General features: G+C 41.2%; 1 long non-coding RNA gene across 4 annotated transcripts in view; it reads right to left on the minus strand.

Annotated features, from left to right (window-relative positions):
• The window catches only part of LOC128791844 (uncharacterized), a 36,691-nt gene extending 16,041 nt beyond the window's left edge, over positions 1 to 20,650 (minus strand). For 3 of the 4 annotated variants that reach the window (XR_008432177.1, XR_008432178.1, XR_008432175.1), the window contains exons 1-4: positions 20,610 to 20,650; positions 8,261 to 8,355; positions 6,261 to 6,390; positions 5,557 to 5,734 (exon numbers count right to left, since the gene is read on the minus strand). This is a non-coding gene — a long non-coding RNA (uncharacterized LOC128791844). The remainder of the gene's footprint in view (positions 1 to 5,556; positions 5,735 to 6,260; positions 6,391 to 8,260; positions 8,356 to 20,609) is intronic. The other variant, XR_008432176.1, reaches the window with a different exon arrangement.
• Positions 20,651 to 23,469: the final 2,819 nt, after the last annotated feature.

The following is a 23,469-nucleotide window of genomic DNA, read 5'->3' on the forward strand; positions in this document are numbered from 1 at the left end:
AAGGCACAGGGCACATTCATACAGACAAAGGTGGGGAAGGCAGTATGCAGAACCCACCTACCTGTGAGAAGATTAAACCCTATCCAACAGGCCACTTACTTCCTCCTGACAGTCAAGCTTCCACCACACAGCCAGCACTGTAAATGAGATTTCAGTGTGGGCAAGCAGGAGGCCAGACACAAGTCTAGAAGTAAGGGGGTTTATTTCTTACTGAGGAGCTTGATAGCAGAAGTGCCATGGTCATTCTTTCTAATTTCAGGGACCTTTTAAATAAAGTTCCACTCCAGAAGCCAAGCATGAAAGGAGAGGAATGAAAACTCTTTGATAGATAAGATATTACAAGAGACTGTCAGAAGCTTGCTAGGAGAATGAAGTAACACTCTGGATACTGTCATTGAAAACAATAATGAAAGAGTACACCATTTTCTTAACTGAACTACTATCAAATCTATGTTACTGCCACACAACATATTTTTCGTCCAAAAGTGCCAATTTCAAGCTATGACTATTGATCTCTATCTAACACTCAAAATTAACTGCACTGCTAAGGAAAAGTGGCACCAAATCGTTTGAGAACATCAAACAGTAAAAAGCCAATGGGGTCAAATGAAGGTCAGAATTTGATGAGTAGGGTGTCAGAAATTTAATCCATTTTGTCTAAGATAATGTATAGTGCCCATATTGGGGCTTTTTTTCCCTTTCTTTTCTGTATTTTTTTAATGCTAGCTTCTCTCAAGAATATCACAAAACCAGACCTCAACTTTTTTTTTATGAACTTTTTTTCCATGACTGGAGAGAGAAAAGATTAAATGGACTGCAACACAGATGGCAATTATGCCTCTGTTTATTTCCTAATGAGTCACAAGATTATTTTTTGCCTTCTGCCACATCATTTCAGAATACAAGAAAACCTTATCTTGAAGAAGACTTGAGGAGACAAAATAACACTGTTAAAAGTTCCAGTCCAGCTGAAATGTATTTAAGTGAGACTGAAGTGTATTTTTAAAAAACCAAACAACCAAAAAAAAAAAAAAAAACCCCAAAAAAAAAAAACCTCACCCCACAACTTTAACCACAAGTAAAGTCCCATCACTTAAACTCAGAAATGATGGGTAAATCTGTTCCACCAACTGGTGAATGTGGTGGCTATCGAGTTCATTAGTGGTCTCACAACATAATATTCAACAGCTCTCATAGTGACACGTTGCATGTACAACTCAGCATTTGGAGAAAGTTAATTCCTTAACTGTGGCTAGAGAAGGCTTCTCCTCTGCCCCCCACCAGAGCCATCTGTGCCCCTTAACTGCTTCCCATATCATCCCGCCTGCCCCGGATATTCCCCAGCTTCGCACAGCTGACAGAACCCATTTCCAGCCCCAGAGCCAAGCCCAGAGAGCCCACACTGGAGGCAGCACAGCTGTGAGCACACTGACCCAGCACTGCTGGGGCTTCAAACTTGGCTGGGCCACTTGCTTTTGAAACCCAGGCTGCATAACCAATTTGATAGTGGCAACACTGTCTGCTTCTCATATCACAGCCTAGTAATTAGCATGCTCTTGAAAAGAAGCATGAGATATGTATTCAGCAGTTCAAACCCTTGTCTCTCACCTTCTCAAGAAATGCCTTAACCACAGGGCTTTGGATAGGGGGACTCCCCTCTAAACAAAAATTCAGGCTTTGATCCTAAGAGGGCTGAATCCTCAGTCTAGTGATCAGAACACATGGCTGAAAGAGAAAGATCCTTTATCTGAGAACTTTTCATATGTTTTAGGCAGTAACTGGGGGTGGATAATATGAATTTGGATCTTGTCAGGAAGAGTCTGAGTGTGACCTCCCACCTCCTACCAGAATACAAAATATGCAAAAGAGGATCCATTTTAAAGGGAGAGCAAGACATACACTCCTTTCTGGAACAGCACTACCTCCGTGCTGGAACACACTCACTTTCTGCAGTAGTAGGTAAAGACATCCCTACTCAGGAGATGGCTGGTGCTTCAGAAACACCCACATCCTCAGGACATTTCTATTTCCTGGCTCTAGAGGTTCCCCTCCAGTGTCTGGAGATTCCTGCTGCCTGTGGTGAGCCTCAGGCTTGTCTATCCCAAGGAAGTTCAAAGACAACACAACTGGTGTGGTAAAGACAGGGCACAGTTAGGTTGAATAATTTGTTACCTAAAAATGCTTCTGACAGATGGCAAGGCTGTTCTGGAACACTGTGAACATAACAGATTTTGGGACAGGGTGCTGAAGAGAACTGATTTTAGTGAAAAGTTGGATTTTTATCAAAATGACCTTTTCCACTCCAAGTGTCTGCTTTGCATAGAAAATTGCAAAGAAAACTCCAAAATCTGATAAGAAATTAAACATCCCCATGACTTAACTGGAGTTCTGGTTTGGATGTCATTATCCTTCATGGCCCATTGGCTGCAACTGGGCTCCATGTCCAACATGTGTCCTTTCCAAATGTTCCCATGATGTATCACAACAGCACAAGACAACAGAAAACCATCATTCTCATTAAAAAAGCTCAGAGTTTATGGAAGAAAATGAAACCATTTGCCCCGAACATTTGCAAATTCCTTACTCTGACATGGAAACCAGGTGCTTCTGCCTTGCTTTCTCCCCTACCCCCCCAAAGAAAACCAGCAATATTCACCATCCATTCTAATTACCAAGGCATTTTCTGGCTGTATTCCTAAAGAAATGAGGCTTAGCTGGTGGCACTATTCTCCTTTTATCTGTCCAATGGTCAGTTCTGTGTCCCTTCCCTTCCTGTCTCCTCACCGCCTTCAGAAACTACCCGACAGACAGGGAAGGGGGAAGGAGCTGTGAGTGCTGGGTGGGAAGAGTAGATGTAAAAATCCTTAGTTCTGTTTTGATACTTTGCAACCACAGCACAGATCTACACAGCAGATCAGCAAGTCTCTGAGGTTTGAGAGGAAACACTGCCAAAAGATGGTATTTCTTTCCCCTTAAAAAAAAAAGTTGAAACAGTTTATTACTAGGTGTTGTATCGCATCTAAAGCTTTCAGTTTCGGTACTTATGTGACGTATATACCAAGTGCAGAGGGATCTTACTAAAACCTTCCAGGATGAAAACCCTCACACGAGCCAGTCTAGACATTCTCCAGCAAATACAAAAGTGGGATTAGATGGTGCTGCTATTCTCTCCCCAAATAACAATTAATATAAATTAAATAATAAAAATTAATTAAAAGAAAAAACCAACTAAATCAGGTGAACATTAGCTAAAACAAAGCTCAGTTTGAGATGGTAAAATGCTACAATATAACTTCATGAGGTAAATCCATTAAAATACCAATACTTTCTAAAGCATGTATTGAAGTATATTTTTGTCTTATGATTATGCAAAATTTTTTTGTAAGAAAGAACTTGATTTTCTAAATTAGAGTGGAAACCAACTCATTGGCTTCTATTTGGTACTTAGCTTTCTACATATCTAGCTATTAAATTAAGAGCTTACTGGATTTTTAGTGTCTACTTAATCTCATTTTACTTTAGACTCCTCTTCTAAAATGTTTCATTCAAGTGAGATGAAATGTGTTGATTTCTGATACTTTACTACATATCTACAAAACAGAAGCATGGAGCATGAGGAGAAACTTGATTTAAATTACACACTTCTGTCTCTCCAAGAAAAGGTTTTCTATTTGTGTTGGAATGAACTTTTTTCCAATACCTGGTAATTCTCCTGGTTTCTACATACATATTCCACAGAAGAGGCAAAGGTTACTGGTGTCTAGCATTATTTCTATACGATGCTGTGTGTTTTCAATTAGGCACTCCCACAATGATTTCCATATCTAGCCACTTGCTCTTCTTATTTCTTGATAAGTGATGGCCTTATCAGGAAGTCGGGGGCGAGTCTGTTACTGCTTTGAGTAAACAGCCTAAAGGTCATTTTAGCTGTTGGCTTTGACACTCTTGGCTCACTAGACACCCACCATAGCTGTCACCAGTATGCTGAAGTCACCCTCATGGAAAAACAGCCTTTCAGTGGGTCCTGTTGCCTCTTCAAAAGAGACCACCAGTGGGCACTTAAGGATGAAATGAGGAAAATTCTACCAAATTCCCCTCAAAGATACCTGACGGAGGTATTTGGTCTGAGGTCAAGATCCAAGTGCTGGAGGTCTTGCTGAGGTCTGCTAAGGTTAGGGGGAAATCCTCTTGTTAATGGGGTCTCTGAGTCCCTGTGTGTCCCAATGGGTGCCACAGTTCTAGCCAGTGCTCAAGGACCTGTTAAAGGAGGTTTCCCCAAGAAGTGACAGCAGCAGAAGACATCCCAGCTACATGGGCACAACTGACTTTAGCAGGTGTAGCTATGTACACTAGAATGAGAGGGGTAAAACCCATGGCACCCCCACTTGGGGTGTCCACCCGCACAGCTGTCACACACCCACTGCCCTACAATCCAGGCTTCTGCAAGTACCATTTCTCTCGGGCTCCACAAGATTGAGCAGTAGAACAGTAGAAGGCACAGCTTTGCTGAAATAGATGCATCCACTGCCAGAGTGTGTTGGCAGCACACACCACCACTGTGCCTCCATCAGTAAAAGGTCGTTCCAACACTATACTCCTGGCCACCTTCTCCCACACACTCTTGAGCATGAAAGCAGGAAGAACACAGCAGACAGATCTAAAGATACCAACATCCTGCAAAAGAAGAGTTGCATGACTAAAGCTAAGATCCAGAGCAAAGGCCAAAGCACCCACAGGGCTCACAGAACAATATGCCTTGTATTGACAACTCTACAGACTGAGCAACACATATTCCACAAGGGATACCACCACCCAAGGCAGAATCCAAAGTTCACCGCAGAATAACTCCTGAAGTCCTTTCAGGAAACTTCCCACAAATAAAAGTAACTTGTCAAAATTAGGTACTTCAGGCTCCTTGGCTCTCATTTTAGGCATCTGAAGATAAAGTATTTCAAAAAACTATGAAACAGGCGACTCTCACTGAAGTCCCATGTAAAGAGTTACTGTGGATTCAATCCCCCAGGATGCTATTCTGGTACTGCCTGGTGCTTCATTCTCTCCCCTCACACCAGAATGCAGACAGCTTAGTAGCAAGGCATCTCAGACACTTCTCCCCAGACTGAACTCAACACCTCCAATAACTGAGGTACAGTGTCAAATCATTAATCCTGCTGGAACATACTATCTGTGTCCACTTTACAAAAATGGAAAGGTACAGCTCAGTCTAACCCTCCTTGTCCAGCTAAACACAGGTCTGAGACTCTCCTAAATAGTGAGGGGATAGGTTGTACTGATACATTATCTCCATTTTTCTGTAAAGAGAGCTAAATGCTAATATATATGCTGCTAAATTTCTATAGGAAGTGCACCTTGTATCATCTTTGCCTCACTTCTGTGCAGCTAAAAAAGAGAGAAACCAGAACCATGATGAAGAGCTACAGAAGACAGCAAATACATGTGTGTTCTTCCAAGATGATGCTGTCTTTTCAGAGCCAGACACTCAGGTTACTGCATCTACCAGCCCTTTTGCTTCAAGACACACATGACAGTACCTACCAGAAAATCCTGTTCTTCTTTTCCACCATGCCTTTTGAAATCCAGCTGTAGCCATTGTGACCTCTGGCACTGCCCTCACAACCAACACGGGCTGTTCTGTTGCCCTTAGAGATGAAACTTGTGGTTTTTAGAAGACATTCCAGCACTCTTCACTCTGAATGGCATTATCATGAAGCTGCTAATAGATAAAAACTACAGAGGACACATCCCATTGCTCTTTCTCCCTCCCTTCACTCCATAGCAAACAAGGCTTCAGAGCTCAAGGCTTCAGAGACCTCTGCAAAAGCAGTCAAGCCCAACTTCCAAAAAAGCCCTGTATGGTATTGTATAGGCACAGTCAGAGCTGCTTTCTCCAGTCACGGGGCTCCATTTTCCAGTACATAATTTTCACTTTGTGTTAAACAGACAACAGAGTGTGAAAACTCACTTTTTTTGGGTTTGACATTATCGTACAGGCAAGAAAACCATCTGCAGTTTTCAGCTCCAGCTTTTGCTCCAAGTTGGGATCTTTCTGTTAGTTTTCCCAATACATTTTCAAGCCCAGACACTAATTCAGTCTACTCCCTACTTCAGCTGCTCTCCTACTCTGTGAGCAATGTCTGCTTTTTAGCACGATGCAGGAGTTACCAAACAGCACCTGAGTAGGGTGCTTATAATCCCAGGATGCCCTACCACTAATCAAGCTCCTTGAATCCAGTACTTACCCAAGAACAGGGCATGTGCTTGCCAGCTGCACAGCCCAGCAATGCTCACTCATGAAGGGCAGAATAGCACCAATGGAACTTCACTGCAGTCCGATATCACAACCTGTCATATCTTCCCTGCTAAAGGAATCTGGGTAAAGAAAACACAAGCTGTATTTAAGCAATAATACCTTCTGGGAATGTCTAGCAACAAGTGCTCTGAGGAACAAGCTGTGCCTCTGGCCCTTACCCTCACCATCAACATTCTCAGGCTGACTGAGTTCAAATAGCTGAGTTAAAAGTCATAATTGTTATTCTCAACAGTAAAATACTTTTTTTTAAAATGTACCTTTTAACATGCTGCAAAGTTAAACATGGCTTGCATGTTGCCATGGATATGATTTCACATTTATAAGACTGGTCTTTCCTGGCTGCTAAATGCCGGCATAGGAACAAATAGAAGAACAGGGTTTTGTTTGGCATTCTACTTTGTTTAGTATAGCAGCTAACTACTTTTCTTATTAACAAGCTTTTGACTTTACTGGAGTTTCTCTAGGAACAGAGTTCATCTCATTGGCATGAAACACATCACAACCAATCCTCCAGTCTGTGTGAGCAGAGCCCTGACCTCTGTGGCACCACTCATGAAAATCAGAGTATAGGGTCAAGCCTGAGTATGTTTACACATCTGCCACGGCTGATATCAGACAGGATACAGTGCATGAAAACATCCTTTATCTCTTGCTTGCTTCATCTCTCAACACAGAGAGCAGGGGTTGAGCTAGAACTAACTTTTATTCAAAATAAAAACATTATCAATTCTGACTAAAATAAGGTACTGAAGTTAGGTTTTCATTTGAGGAGAGGAGCAGTTTCATTCCATAGGGTCCCAGGAAGATTGTCCAAAATGGAATTGCTAAATTTGTGTCAACTTCAAATCAGCTGCATTCATGCCAAAAGGCTAATGGAGCAAGAATAAAACCCAGACTGGCAGGAAGGTGTTACCAGTTCAGAATACCAAGTCTAAATGCCTCCTTCACATCCACACCTAATGACTCGTGCCCACATCTATTTCAAAGACTGTTGTGTACTTCTAGCCCTGCTGGATGACTTATGTGGCAAAAGTCACCTGGTCTTCAGTGGGACATTTCACCCCTCAGTGAATGAACCCAGGGATAACTTTTGCCACCTGGTTGGTTACATGTAGGATTGTTTCAACCCAGCTGCTATCACTAGGGAATCTGAAAATAAGATGTAATTGCACAGACAAATCTGGGGATTACACCATGTCCCTCCAAATCACACAGCCAGAGTGTTTACCTCTGTCTGTGTGTTGCTGTCATGAAAAATTCTGTACCTATTTCAGTGTCAGAGATACATATCAGTCAAACCTGACTTCGGCTTTTGAAGTGGGTGGAGAGCAACACCGCCCCTCTCCTGTGCTGGAGCCTGCAACTGAACTGCATTTTACTCACAAACATATCTGTAGTTCTGCTGTGTTCTGACTTTAAAAAAAAAATCTCATTGGACAGACACCACCAGCAAGTTTCTCCACTCTGTGGAGTGTCTTCACAGCCCTCCCACGTAGTGAAAATGACTCAGACTAAACTACTAAATTTAGGGCATTGGTATTCTATGTGTTACGCTGGTGTTCATACAAGTAATGCCTTAAACAGTAAATTTCTGAATTAAGCATTCAGGCATCTTTTCTGTGCTGCATTTGCCACTGAAACAGAACGGCAACGAAGGTGGGCTGAGGAGGAGGTTATTTGGATCATGATTTGGCTTGTGTTTTGGCTAGAGCTATATGGGAATTTGAATGAGGTTTGCATGCACTTTTAGAAGTATCTAATGACCCAATATCATGATGTTTGATCTCAAGTAATCAGATCGTGCAAGATTAGCTGCCCTTGGGAGATTCCCCTCATCTCAGGCAAGAGACAGCAGGCTTTGACTCACAACTGGGGAGGATTTCTCTTGGGATGAATAGATCAATTCCCACTCCTCAGCATCCAACTCACCCATCTTTGTGATGTTCCCCTCCTGGAAGGATGGTTCATGAAGCAGCTGCTGAGCTGCTGGTTGCAAATCCATGTAGTCAACTCAATCAGTACTGCTGTAATTCAATATAAAATAGAGAGAACTATTGAAAGTTTTTAATTTGCAAATCAGACCCAGCTTCATGAGCAACAATCATCCATGTAGCAAGGACAAGGTAGCCTGGAAGAAACCAGGATGGCCATAAAGTTACCAGCAAGCCAGGGCTTTGTAGAGAGATTGGCCATGTGGTCACCACCCGGAAAAAAGGACAGCAAGTCCCCTGGCCTTCAAAGAGCAGAAGAAGCAATGAGAGGGATGGGATGAGAAGATGAAGGGGAGAAAGAGGAGTGCTAATGAACCTTGCAAGTTGAGGCACTCTTTTCTCTCTGTTTGCTTAAAATCACCAACAAATCAGTGTGAGCCTGAAGTCAGGCCAGAACCTGGCCAAGAGACCACGCTCTCCTTTAGTCTGACCACACCACCTGCTGAAGCCAGTGAGAGTTTATGTGGATATCTCAGGCAAGGACATAGAAGCAATGACTCATCTGTTAATGAACTTTGATTCTTTATCTGGTTGCCATGTGCCTCCAGAAAGGCACAGCTTTCCTAAATATTTGTGGTTTTTGAAACTGCTGAATAATTTTTACAAATACAGTTCATGATCTGTTACCCAATTAAAACCATGTAATTGCTAGGAGCAATGTGAGCTGTTTATACTACACATTTCTATCACATGCCCTTCCTTTGTTCTTCATCATTGGAGCACAACTCTTCAATAAAAATTATGTTAATACAAAACATTTTAACACTTTCACATAATCTGTTGTAGCTTCCAGGAATGCTTATACTGTCTGATGCACTGGGCATTCCTGTCTGAAGTTCTGCAGAGCAGGTAAAGAATAATTATTTTCAGTAAAACCCACAACTTTTTCTTGTATGACCATCTGCCCTAAGGAAAATTTCCACAGTACAATGTCTATCCTTGTCCTGACCCCACCCGAGAAGCAGTGATCTTAAAAGACCTCAAAGTGCCCACTTAAGAGAATCTTAAAAACCCATGCCTAGAAGTGATCTGGAGAGATTATTTAATCTCTTTCCTTGCTCTAAAACAGAATAAATAACTTAGACCACCTCTGAAAAACATTCATCACACTTTTTCTTGCAAAAATTCAGACAAGAATATGCCACTTTCTCCCTAAGTAATCTATGATTACTTAAAATCTACGATTTTACTTATCTTACTTATGATTACTTTAAAAATCTTACTTACGATTACTTAAAATCTACAATTTTACTACTCATGCAATTAGAGAATGTTTTCCTAACACTTGAGCTGTGTATCACTTTATCACCTCGTATTTGTCCAAGCAGGCAATTTTGACTGGGTCAGATTACCCCATTTTATCCCCCAGATTTTGACTGGTAGCAGAGTCAGAGAATATAATGAAGGAAAGACATTGAAAGCCAAGATCAAGAGATACACCAAGATCAGAATATCTATATGATATCTATTGCATACTACTTGCCCTGTAAACTGAGAAATTACATTAGTTAAATATTAATTACTCTTGGAAATTACATTTTTAAATCATTGTACAATTTAGGTCCATGCAAACTGTCTGACAAATCCGTCCCACTAGCCGTCCAGAAATCCAAATCTCTTTCTTGAGTGGATTCCCAACTTCATTAACACTTCTTTCTTTAGAATACTTAAAGAGGATTTGTGAAGAAGATAGGGACAAACTTTTTAGCAAAGCCTGTAGGCTAGGACAAGGCGTGATGTTTTTAAACTAAAAGAAGTCAAAATTAGACTGCATGTAAGGAAGTAATTTTTTACAATGAAGGTGGTGGAACAATGATACAGGTTGCTCAGAGAGGTGGTGGATGCTCCATCCCTGGAAACAGGTCAGGCTGGACTGGGCTCTGAGCAACCTGATTTAGTTGCAGATATCCCTGCTCACTGCAGGGGGCTCGGACTAGACGGCCTTTAAAGGTCCCTTTCAACCCAAACCATCCTGTGATGCTGTGAACAAGTAAATCTTCCCTTGTAAAACTTAGTAAAAATATCTCCCTAATAAGTTCTACTTTGTGAAACAGAGTTGCCTCAATATATCCTACCATGGTGATACATTAAGGGGGTTTTGCCATATTGCCTTTCCCAGCAATATCTACATAAAGTGTCCCTTTGCCACTAATAAGTGCTTCCCAGAGTTGCTCAAAAGCATCTTTCCACTTGTCCCAGGCAAGTGGCTTAAATGACACCCACCTGTCAAAGAGGCTCTGCTCTTTCTCTTTCTATCATCTCCCAGACAAGTCTGTCCTTCATTATTCCCCAACTTCAGGACAAGCATGGATAACACTTCTCCATTTCTCCAAGCCTGCCTGTACAGAATGAGCTGTATGAATGTTCCAGTCCTGTAACTGATCTATGAAATATTTAATTTGACTCTATTGCTACAATGTCTAGTCCTTTTCCCATATTTGTACTGATGTTGTCTTCTTAACCTTCCAAAGATGCTGCTGTAATATTCACTCTTTTAAACCTTTGCACTGATCTCTTTCAAACTGAGCATAAAGTCCTTTTCTCACTAGGCTGGTGAAGGTTGCACTGTGATAGAGCCCTATTTCTTCATCACCTATGAGAAATTCACATCCCTGACTTCAAAGTATGACATTAGCAAGTGCCAAATACGTTATTTCCAAACTTTTGATTTAAAAATGAAGTGGTTTGGTATTTCTGAATTGAAACACTTATTTTCTGTAAGCTGACGCAAAGCAAAGTATTTTGATCTGACCCAGTTTGCCTTCAGTTTGTCTCATCTGTCTAATGTGAGCCTCTCTGTCCAAGCTTTTTCCCATGATCCAGCACTACAGTAGGTAAGAGGAGAAATTGCAACACACCCTTGGTTAGATAATGCAGAGATGGGAGTGGCTGTAAGAAATAATCAGGATACAATGCTTCCTGTCCCAAAAATATCACAGCAGTTCACACAAATAGCTCAGACTCAATATTAAGTAACACACAGCAACCCAGCCCAACAAACTGTTTTGAAATGGATAAAACCGACTCAAAGCAAAGTATTTCAGTAGTACCCTCCTGGCAAGTCTTCCTTAAATTTCAATCTCTCCAAATTTTTGCAAAAAAGTCACTTGAAGATCAAGTATTTTTTAACAAAATATAATTAGCAACTGTAGAAATAGATCAGTCATCATGACTTGCTGCAGAGGAAGATCAGAATACTGATTCATACATACTTTATATACATTGAATTGCTTCAGAAACCCAGTACTTTTACATCTTCTTCATACCATAACAGTTCAAATGGAGGTCTTTGCTCTGCAATGGTTTGCACATGATGAGAACTGATGTTAATCATGAGAACCACCAGAAAATTCTTTTGAGCCAATTAGATGGCAACAGTCACAATGATATTAGTCATTCACTCCTCACTCTGAGGAGAAGGAACCAAAAATTGTCATTCATCTACTCCTGAAGCTGTGGAAAACATGAGGGAAGTGTACTATTTCCCATTCTTTTTGCAATCATTGTTACAAAGTGACACGAGCTGTTATTTTCTGTTCCTTTTCTAGGAGAATGGTGGTTACTCTCTGTGCAGGTTACAAGAGAGACTTTGATCTCATTTAACTGTTTCATACTCCCTCTGCTCTTTCTTGATCGCCACATGACCCAAAAAGAAAATGGGACCAGAAAATGTTGCCATTAGCCTGATGCCATCAGTCTCTGCAGCCTGTAAGGGCATGATGAATGAGACGTGACTGCTGGTTAACAGTGACAGAGGAGAGAGTTGTCATACGTGGTGCCATGACTCAGCACATCAGTAATAATTAGAAAAGCATGAGAAGTGGTAATCAACATGTGGAAAAGAGGACACTCAAGGAAAATCTTCCAAAAAGCTGATAGTGAAGCACCAGAAGATGCAAATTGCAGAGGGTTCAAAGTGTAGGACTGTAAGAACAGATGGAGGAATAACACTGCAGCAGAGACAGACTGCCCTGGAGTAGCGAGCCTAATAAACCACACTACTGAGATCAGTAAGTACCACTGATCTCAGTGAGATGTGATGTGGGGGAAGCCCAGGAGCAACTGATATGAGGAGAGGCTGATGAAACCCTGCTTTTCCACAGCAGGATGGTTTGGGAATCCCAGAGATGCTGATGTAGCAATCTATCACTTTCCCCCCAGCCAGGAGACCAGACTACCCAGCGGCCCTAGTGAGCACAGAGATCTCTGCATGTGATGTTGTCCCAATGTCAGAGGCATCTTTGAAGCACTCAACAGCTACAAACATCCCTAAGGCACAGGCTGGCCAGCTCTGGAAATATCAACTCTTGAAATGCCTCCAACATTTTGTTTTTGGAAGATGGAGGTAGTGAAAAAGAGGATGAAAAATCAGAAATATCAACCTTTCTAACAGAGGGGTAAATAGAGCAAATTAATAGTAAAGTAATATTCTTGAGAAGGCAAAGAAAGATCTGTGGCTGAGAAGTCAAGATGCATCTAGTACATCTAGGGAAACTCTGCCAAGGTTTTCATGGTATCTGGTCCTCTGGAATGACATTTTGGCTCACTGCCCAGTTAGAATTTGCCCTTGAAGGATTTTATGGGCTAGATCCTCAGCTAGAGAAAACTGTGCGGCTGCTTTTTAGAAGCAGGACAATTCTGAGCAGGATCTCAGATAGGATGGTTTTCTCATGGGAGCTACATCTGACAGCTTCACAATGAAAGGAAATGTTATCCATGGCATGAAACTCCAATTCAACAAACAAATTGGAAAATTACTATACAAGAAGTCATGTTAACAGATGGTACCAAATCCAAGTAGCAAAGATCACAATTACTTCTTCACATTTTGCATTTTGTCTTTTGTGTGTGTGTGTGTGTGTTTCAGCACCAGAGAAACAGATTATGACTCAAGAAGTGGAGCTAATTAAATTATAACATACTAGAAGGAGATTTGGCTGTGTTGATATATCTGGAGTGTGGTACAGCAAGATATTCCTCTGTAAACACTGAGATACCTCCCCAAGATTTCTCATAATTATCAAATAATTCAGAGTATCTCCAGAAGAAGTCTTAGATTTGAATGCCAACCCTAAAACTAAAACATGCCTGAACTAGATAAATCAGATAACATATCTATAAAAAGAAGATGAAGAAGGACAACTGGACTAGTAACTGCTCCCTGCTGTTGTTGCTAGGCCTCAGCTTTCTACATCCAGCTGCACTGAATCCAGATTCATTCTCTTTAAGAGATGGTATCTAAGACTCTCTGATTTTTCACACTCTCCAGTAGAAATAACTTAATCACAGTGAAATAAGACTCAGAACAGCCCTATTCTTCTCAGAGAAAGAGAGATCTTCCAGACACTGTAAGATACAACTTTAATTATATTCCAATGCACAATTATAACAAATGCCTTTTTTTGCCCCATGCTAGCAGCATAAAAGGTTGACAACATAAACTCTGAGGTGGCCTCTGCTTTGCTTGGTGAATGAATGAAGCAATGTTTACCTAAGAGGTGTTGATGTATCCCCGAGGGAGGGGAACAAACTTTCAATGCAGAGCATCTTCACACCAGTACACTTCTCTCTTCTCCACCTCTACCTGAGCTAGACATACTGCTGGCAAAAGAAAACTAGGAGTGAGGTTGCTAATAGATGAACTTTATTAGCGCCTTCCATTAGGCCTTAAGATATGTCCAACCTAGTTGTCTATGCACATACTGCCAGAAGCTACAACTGCCCCTGCAGAGTCAGCAAAAGGGAACATCTCTCTGTGTCTCATCATACAAGAGATGCTCACTGAAGACATGGCAAAGAGGAGCTCTGGGCATATGCAGTATGCTCAAGCATCTGCAGCAAATCGATCTGTCTGTGGGCAACAGATGCCTTTGCAGACATGCAGCACTCCAGGCTCTTTTTATGCTCATTTGCATTTAAATACTGCTAATTGGAACTCAAACTTATACTTCCCTGAGCAAGAAAAGCATACCCCTTTAGCCTAGAGTTAATGCCTAGGCTTAGCTAATTGTCCTGGCTCTCTCCACCACCAACAGAGCCAGGCAGTGCTGCTGTATGATTCACTCTCCTAAATCCATAATGAAGCACTCTGGCCACCTTCCCTGAAGAAGGAGACACACAAGAGTACCCATACATGTTGCTTGGAATACAGACCTGGCCTCCAGACAGCTCAAGAAGGGTAAGATATAGCCTACCTGAATGGCCTTTTCTTTTGAATGTACCCAGTGGTCAAGGCAAATAAAAAAGTAACTCGGACTGTAGCTTTTTGACACAATTACCTTACAAAGATATAATGAAAGCAGTAATCCAAACACACTAGTATTAATTACAGTAGCACAGGCAGCAGTTCCTGTAGAAGTCAACAGCTGTTCCACATGAAACTCAAGTGTGCCACAGCCTGTGTGTATCTGCCCAGTATGAAGGCTACTGCCAATTCACATGCTGTGTATGTTTTCAGTCAGAAAAAAAATTAAGTGATTGATACAAGGGTCTGAAAACCAGGTCATGAGATTCCTTCTGCATGATCCTGGTGTCTGCATGAAACTTCCTGTCCAGACAACCACCTGTAACCTCATGCTTTCACCATAGCTTTGATTTATATCCTTTGCTTGGCTTCTGCAGTACTTTTAAACCTTCCAGAGAGGGTCTGCTTGGGCCCAAGCTGCACTTCTGGGGAAGTGGCAGGGAAGAACAAGGCTCTGCCAGTGGGAAAGCAGATAGACTCTCCTGCAGGTTTCAAAGTTTCTGCGGGGCACACCAGGCAGGGCAGGCTGCCAGGCTTCTCTCAGTAAGAGTTGCATTGCCAGAAATTACCCAAAAGATCCACTACATCATACAGAAGCACAGTATTTACATGCACAGACCTTGTGCTCCAGTGTTCCCAGAGCAGCTGCTACTTCTGCAGTGAGGGTCCTGCCATGCCCATGAGAGGGCTGTTCAAGGCCCATTGGGACAAGCCCAGGCACTGGATTCAAGTCTGACCAGCTCTGGAACATCCAGCTGTGTGGTGTGACATGTCCCTTTATCTCCTGGAGGGAATGGGATTTTATGCATTTCCATTCTAAACACACAAAGCAGGTAGCTAGATGAAATACAGCACAGTCAAGCTCTGAAAAAACTTCTTGTAGGTATGAAGACTGCAAGTGACATACATCATTCTTCATTTAACAATTTGCTGATCTCTGACTTGTGGATTGTTCTCCCTCTGAAAAACCTAACTATTCTTTTCACATGGGAATTTTGACCAGAGTCATTGAGATGTCTTTATACATAGATCTGGCATAGAGACTGCAATGGCAGTGAGACATTGATCTGGCTGGGCACAGCTTGTACCTAACCTGTGGCTGAGGCAGAAGAGCAAATGTCTACGTCAGCTACATCTGGAAAGAAAAAGGGTTTCTGTTTGAGTCAGCACACAGCATCAGGTAGCCAGGAACTGACTACTCCACTGGGCTCCTGATGCTTATGACAACATTCCTCATCAACCAGCTTTTGAAAGATCAGTCACACTGAAGTGTATGCCACCAATTGAAATATGCGTATTAGTCAATATAAGCTGAATGCTTTGAGAGCACTACTGTGTACAGCACTTTGTCCTGTACAACTCCTTGTAGGATCCTACTTCAAAGGCTTATAAGCTAACCAGACTGTCTAGACCAAGTTCTGTATGTGCTGTGGATAGATACATCACAAACCAAGAGTAGCAGGAGGACAGTTCCTTCCCTGCAAGTATATCATAAATAATACAAAACAGTCAATGAACGATGGGAGAAGACTATCAAGAGTATGCAACAGTCATGACTTACACCTACCAGAAATGTGTGCCAACACATCACATCGATTGACTTTCTTGTCACTTGGTCTGCATCTGACCTTGCCATGTTCATTCCAGTAATAGAACAGCTTCAACCTCAAAGTTATCTTTCAAATAACATTTTTCAACTGATAACATGCTCCCATATTTAAATTAACCAAACTTTTTACTACGCTTCAATCTATTTTCTTCATACAGGTTTAATGTCAGAATAGTTGGGAAAATGAAAGAGTATCTTTTTAACAAAAATATGCGTTTTAGTAATTGACAGCATGTATCAAAGTCAACAATCAAACAGCTCAGGCAATGCAAGGTAATGCATGTTTTCATTCCAAATATTGTTTTCTTAATTTAGCAAATAGGATTTTTGCCTGCATTTAAAGAGGAAACCAGCAAATCAGTACTAAATTTTCTGTAGAAGAAAGAGTAATAAAATAACTCAGGTTACCACAGAAACAAATTCAAGCAAACTGGTGCCACAAATCAAGTAATTAGGCAGAAAGAATAATTTAATGTCTTCAAAAATTAATGATTTATGATGCCATGTCATGTTTGGGACATAAATATTTATTATCTTGCATTTTCTATTCCTTCAACCCTTTCTAATAAAGGGCAACTCAGCCAAGTCCAAGTAGTGAACAGTAAGACAATACGATGTTATATTTGCCTCTCCCTTAAGAAGCAGAAAGCACATTTTATGTCAAATTACTCCATGCACAGGGAGCACTGCAATACTGTGTACCTACAGTCACCCATGGATTACAGGATTAGACTCCTGTGTATAGCCAGCAGCAGTCTAATAAATTTAAATTAAACTGCCATCAAGTAGACAGGGGCAGTCTTTTTGGTCTTGCCATACAGTACAGCAAGAAATGTATTGTGCTATGAATTTGCCTTATTACTTAGCTCTTTCTGCCAAGAAGTAAGTTTATCTAAACACCAGAAGCAGAGAGAGAACTTTAAGATTTAAATCCTTATGTTCTTTCAGCTGGACATCAGTAATATCCATTTCTTCAACAACTCACAGTGCAAGGGGTTGTTATTTTCCCTGCATGACTCTAATCTGATAAGGAGCCAAGACTCAAGCCAAATCTCAGTAAAAAGAGAAAGAAAAAATATTCTGTCTTCCTCTTTTTTTTTTTCCCTTGTTCACAAAACATTACCAAACTGGCCTTTAGTATAAGTCCAGCTCACAGAAGTAATTCTTGAAAGGCCATTGGTGGAGAGTGCATTTCCTTCTCCTTTCAGGTTGAAAAGGAAACTTTCTGTGAGTTTACTGTAATGGAGTATTTGTCTGTATCAAAAACACCCTGACCTCTCCAGCCACAAGATTAAATACCAGCAGCCCACTCTGTCACTAGTTCACTATTAGGAAATTACATGGGAGGAAAGACACAACATAAAATTCACAGGGAGAAAAATAGAAAAAAAGACATCAGTAGTGGTGGGAGTGAATGAACAAGCTTAATAACGAAGCCAGTAAAAAGGAAAATACCCTCTGGCCAATTGATAATAAAAGGTTACTTGAGGCAAAGGGTCAGATCCTGAGCAGCGCAAACTGGCCCAGCTTCTCCAACCTCAGCAAAGCAACAGTGATTTACAGCAGCTGCAAAAAGCCCCAGGAGACAGAAAAACCCAGCTATAAAAATGGAACTGGAGGCCCACATTTTGAAAAGCTTCCACTCACTTTCAGCACCAGACTGAGGTACAGAGGTGACTCTGAGGGTTTGTTTCTGCGGGGGAGCTCCTGTGAAGTAAGCTGAAGTGTGAATTTACACTGCATTTATTCTGGGTCTTAAGTAGGCTGTAAATTCACACCCAACCTATTTTACAGGGATTTCCCCAAGTAGATAAGCCCTAAATTTGCCTCCTAATCATGGAGGTATACAAAATAAATAGATGCTTTCAAAACTGCAGACCCACATAGGAATCTCTCTCTTGCTTGTAGGGGCAAGTGGGTACTGAATAGTATATATTGTATTGTAGTCCTGAGAGTGCATGGTGCCCTTCTTTCAACCACTGACCCCAAGGCCCCCTCCAGTCATCTCTCTCAATATCTTTTTAAACCCCTGGATCTATCCCAGCTTCATGGCAGACTTCCATACCTGGCCCCTGGCTTCTCCCTTCCCCATGGCAGTTCCACATATGGAGGTCCACATTTCATTATCTACTCACTCCTGACCCTCAGGGGGAGCAGTAACTCCTCATCCTTGTGCAGAGGTGTTGTCTCCTACCAGTTTCCTACCTCTCAACCAACCTAACCATGCTCTGATCATTCATGCTTCACTCACCCCCAGAAGCACTGGATCCCTGGGTTAATGCATGTCCTTTGAAACCTCCTTCAGAGTCATAAGGTTAACTCCATGCCAAGAAATGCCAGAAGCTGGGCAGATTATTCACACTTTCTTGGCTGGAAGATGCTTTTACACACAGCTAAATGGGCAGCCAGAGGCCTTTGCCAGGAGCCAAGAGAAAGCAGCTGCTCACACCTTCACCAGGGTCCTCAGGATGGGGATTTGGTCCTCAGCAGGCTAGGGTGACAGCTGGAATTACACAAGGCCTGGGCTCTTTCCCTGGGAGCAGCAGTGACGCTGTAATGGAGCAGAGCATTTATGCCTTGACTAATCTGGGACGATGCACTGCTTGAACAGCTGCCTGTGCTGGCTCAGGTGTCACCTAGGTCCCACCTGTGGCCATACCACTCTAATACAGTGACAGCACCATATCCTGAAGGATCCTTTTCAGTAAGTCAATTTAGTAATATTCTCTGTCACCTGAAGCAAACACCTGCTTTCTCAAAAGCAGACTGGAATGATTTCCTTCAGTGAAATGTCTGATTTTGCAAAACATGAAAGTCTGAAAGTCAGTAAATACATAGAAGTTTGAATTTTCAGGGTATAATATATTTCATTTGTAGCTTTCCCAGGCTAGAGATTTAATGTCTATTATCTCTCTCTTGGTGTTCAAAACTCAACAGCCAAGCTATTCTAAGTCCTTACTGAGCCTACCACTTATAAGGTAACAGGGATAACAAGCAGCATATTCCCTAAACAGGGCACCCCAGAGAATTCAGTTACCAAAACACATCCAGGAAGGCAAAGGAATAGGGCCCTCCATGTTATTTTAACAACCTACTATCCCCCGAAATCATTGGCAATACTAATCTATTTATCTTGCAAGTAGACAAATGTACATGATTTACATGATTTTCCCATGCAATAACATACTGATTAAACTTAGAGCATTTCAGGCAGATCATATTCCTCAAATAAAAATCAGACCTTATTAACCCTCAAAGGAAATTGCATATAAAATCACAGCACCAAAAAGCCAGGAGCATGTAAGAATTCAGTCTGCGTTTCAGTCAAAATTCAGTTATTCCTTTTAACTGTTTCAGTTGCAAAGTTTTCAGAAGAACAGTGAGCTGTCCTTTGAGAGCTAGCCAGTAGAAGGACCATGGCTCTCCTTACTTTGTCACATAGTAGGGAGGCCTTTATGCCCTGCTAAATGTAAAATATTTTAGAAAAACAAAACCAGGAAACAAACTGGGATTTGGTCAAGAGTTCATGCTGGCTGAATCACTGTGGTGTGGAAACCACCAGCTCTAAAGATGGAAAGTCCAGAGCCATTTATTACCTCAAAAAAAGAAAAGAAGAAAAAAGAAGAGAAAAAAGACCCTCAAGACCATTTAGCTTCCTCCAACACCTAAAACATAAAAAAGGCTACCTATCAACAGATACCTTGATCTTTTTCCTCTTCATCTCTCTCAGAGCACAGCCAGCAATTTGATCTGCACTATAGTTTTTCATTCTGGATGCAGTGAGAATTGTTTAAATGTCACTCCCTGACTCAACATGCAGAAATGCTGTAGGGTCAGGACACTGCTTCTTCCCTCCACATCCTGCACCTATTGCCCTCTTCAGCCTTTCTCCAAGGGAAAAAAAAAATCTACATACTTTACAGATTGAATATGGCCAGTTTCTAAGTAGAGATCCATTCAGACTTCTCTGGATTGACTCTTAGTTATCTGAGAGGTTCCAAGGAAATACTGCTCAGAAGCAATTAAAGTCAACTGCTCTTGGACAGATAATGGGCACATTTAGGGAGGCATCACAGCCATTTTGGAAGAGGCCTGGAAAATCTTAACATTGTTAAAATGTGTATTCACAGCTGCTGATAAGATCTAGAAACGATGTCTGTGTTGTGCCGGTGCATTTCATCGCCTTTCACAAGCCAAAATCTTACCAGCAAATCATTTTAGCAAACTTTAAAGACAGTGCTGTGCTCAGTGCCTGTAGCAAGAACAGTTCTTGACAAGCTCCCCATACATTTCTTATTTTCCTTGTTTCCAAAGTACTGGCATACAGAAACACACTATACTTAGGCACTAAATACATTTGTCTCAGCTAACCATCACATTATTTGACATAATGCTGTCACTAAAGCCAAGAATCATATCAGCTTCCAGACTCACCTGAATGCTGTGCAGCCTTTTTGTCCATGCTGGATGGAGTGACCAAGAGCTGCAGCACAAAGGGGATGAACCTGTGCTGCAGAACAAGAGAGCTGGTCCAAAGGCTAAATATTGTAACATGAGGAAATCTAGGATCAGCAGTTCTGCAACATATTTCCTTACACAGACTTATTGCCATCATTTATTCTCTCTGTGCCCCCGCTCTGTAAAATGGTACTTTTATATAACAGTCTCTGTGAGAATATGGTATGAAGTGGCACATTGACAGGGAACATGGAAATACCTCTGAATCTAACTCCACGTTACCAATCAGTCATCTTAAACACCCAAAAATGAATGATTCCAGAGAATGTTACAGTGGAAGTGACTCACAAAAGACTGAAGAATCAACACTCTCCTGAACTGAATTCAGTTTTGTGACTGTAAGCTTTAAAGGGTTCATTTACCATAGTGATTCCATTTGGAAAGCAGTCTTTGAAAATTATAAGCATCTTTCTACAGAGTAAACTGCCAGCTAGCAGCAATGTTATTTCATAGCACTGGTGTCAATGACCATGGAAGCCTTCCAATTCAGCAAAGCATGTTCCAGGATGTCTTGAGAAAAAGATATATAAAAACTGCACAGTCAAAAGCCTGGGACTGTTGTGCATTAGTTTTGCACACTTAATGGAGCTGGTGCTACAAAGTGCTTCTAGCCCTATCAAAATTTCACAGGCAATATGTCAGAAGGCAATCCATCCTAAAATACTAAATCACAGTAGATTTCAGATATGCACCAACTTTACCTACAGAGGCTTGCATCAACCAATGAATCCTTCTCCTTTTCTCTTTCCTGCAGGGCTTATAAGGCATGACAGCTCCTGGTGACCTCCTCTGGTGCCCTAGTCCTTTGGACTTCCACTGCTCTCAGCTCCACATGCTGCCAGCACCTGTAACATGATACACTGCATTTTGAGTACTCCCTCTGCCCCCTCCCATTACACCAGTGTTCAAGTTTGGAGTAGCAGTGTGCTTCTGAAGCCAAAATGCCCCACTTACTGTGCAGCCCCCAAGTACAGAGCAGACTCCTTTCAGATGGAACTAAGCTGGAAGAGGTACCCCAGCAGCACAGGCAAAGCACACAGGCCCCACACCTGTGTGGGTGTGCAGGCCAGGGCACCTCAGCAGAGATGCAGCTCTACAGGTCCACTCCTAGCTCCTACTACTGTCACTTGTGCAGAAATTGCCTTGGAGTATCAGACATTCCTTCTACTCCAGGCAAACCTAACAAATCTTTTCTACTCTGTACAATGACCCAAAACTTATTTTGCCCTCCTCCAGCCTCTCTAAAAAACAGCTTGATGCCTGTCTTTTCAGACATTTACCCAGCCAGTACCTCCAGTGAATATAACATTTGAACTGTTATATTTCTGGACTAGTTATTAGAATTGCCTTCATTTAGGTCCTTGCCCATCTGTCAGTATTCTATCAGTCACCTCTTCCCTTTTACCTATTTCTACTCTTCCTTTTAGACTCACTTGTCCTGTTATTATGATTTCAGCTATGAATAAATCTCAAACTCATCACTAACACCAAATTAATCTGAAATAACACAATTTTCTGTGATTTCTTAGATTTCATGTGACTGAATTTCTGTGTGAGTCCCACCAGCACAATCCGAACCTTCACATTACCTGTAGAGAAATCATGTCCTTTTCTCTCTCCATTAACTGCAGCATCTCTTTGTGGGCTAACCCAGGACACACAGAACTGAATGGAAGGACCTCAGCTGACTGCAAGAGGCAGTCCCCTAAATGCACTTAATGAAGTCATTCAAACAACTGATGCTATTTATGTTGAATTTCATGAGTATAGGACATTCAGAGATAACCATGTATTTTCTGTGTCTTTAGCAAATACATTTTTCCTATTATACAATCTGAAAAAAATACTCGTTTTGTTCTAATGTAATTATAAGAATCAAATTTATATACAAGACCTTTAGAAAACAGAGACCCACCTCTAAATGCAAAGAACAAACATTTGCATTACCTATTTATATTAAAATATGCAGAAATTTCCAAAGTATTCAGTCAACTTATAAATTTTTATAACTTCTTCGAATTGTTAACATTTTTTTAACACACAGCATTATTTCAGCTTTGTGGAAGGCTCAATAACAATCTTTCTGGTCTGGAAAAAAGGAAAGAACATTATAATAAAGAATGCAGAATAAATAAAAACAAAACAGTACAAGCCGTACATCCACACATACAAAGACAACTTTCATGGTGAGCTATAAGCAAGTATAATAACACAATGTGCTGCATGTTGATTTCACCAGTGAAAAGAATTTCTCCAGTTATTGAAGACTTTCCTGGCAGAATTTCAGAAAAAAAATTCTGACATTCTCCCAATCTGACTTCTGTGCAATGCAAGTCATGCACATTTTAAATACCGATGAATAATACTGCCTTTCTTCCGAGAACTGTTAACAGCTGTAGAAACTATTATAGCCTGCTTAAAATCATGTCTCTGTAGTCAATACTCTCCAGACACTTAGCAATACTAAAGCTATTCCTGGGACTAAACTAGAATTGCTATGTGAGTACAAAGTTTGATTTATGTTGAAATGAAACAACAAACATCTGATCTTTCCTTTTTTAAAATAGCCATTCACATAAACACAAGAATCAGCTGCATAACTAGAAAGTGATGTACCAAATTTACAGAAATCGGACAAAGGAAGACCACCCACACTTACCTTCAAAAAGAAAAGATTTGTGAAAGGGTGAAAGATGGCTGGTTAAGATACTTTGTACAGCCATGGCCACCCTAACATCTTCATGGTGAGGCTGTGGTGTACAAGTGTTGTTTCATG

Source organism: Vidua chalybeata, chromosome 8 (assembly GCF_026979565.1).
Source record: "Vidua chalybeata isolate OUT-0048 chromosome 8, bVidCha1 merged haplotype, whole genome shotgun sequence".
NCBI classification, from domain to species: domain Eukaryota; kingdom Metazoa; phylum Chordata; class Aves; order Passeriformes; family Viduidae; genus Vidua; species Vidua chalybeata.